Here is a 546-nt window from a genome sequence, read left to right as displayed (position 1 = left end):
CATAATCAGTACCATACAGTTAATATCATCAATTCGTAATCAATATCATCATTATAAAACTGATCCCATTATTCTTATCTCTCTCCCCATCAATTGTTTATCTTCACCCTCCTTTTCATTATTATCATTTTATGTCATTTTTTAAATCGCTTCGTCTACTTTCTGTAGAATTGATTTAATGTCCACTTTTGCTTTATCTTCTCTGATATAATTTACAGCATATAATGAATATCATCATCATTATATAATTAATATCATTATCACAAAAATAATATCATTCTTCTAATCACCTTCAAACTCATATTTATCATCACCATCCTTTTCCTAGTCATCATTAAACATATTTCTTCAATTCCGATGTTATGATAAAAAATCCACAGATTAATATTATTAACAATCATCGATACACTATAAATTATCTTATTTAATTTCCAGTTCATATCAGCTCATCTCTTCTGTAAAATATAATCATTCACCTAGAGTCAAAAGTCTTTGCAAGTGCAACGAGGCTTGTTGACTGCAATATTTTTTTTTCATTTACTTACA

The sequence above is a fragment of the Penaeus monodon genome, chromosome 23, assembly GCF_015228065.2.
Source record: "Penaeus monodon isolate SGIC_2016 chromosome 23, NSTDA_Pmon_1, whole genome shotgun sequence".
Classification (NCBI taxonomy): domain Eukaryota; kingdom Metazoa; phylum Arthropoda; class Malacostraca; order Decapoda; family Penaeidae; genus Penaeus; species Penaeus monodon.
This window is presented reverse-complemented; position numbering follows the sequence as displayed.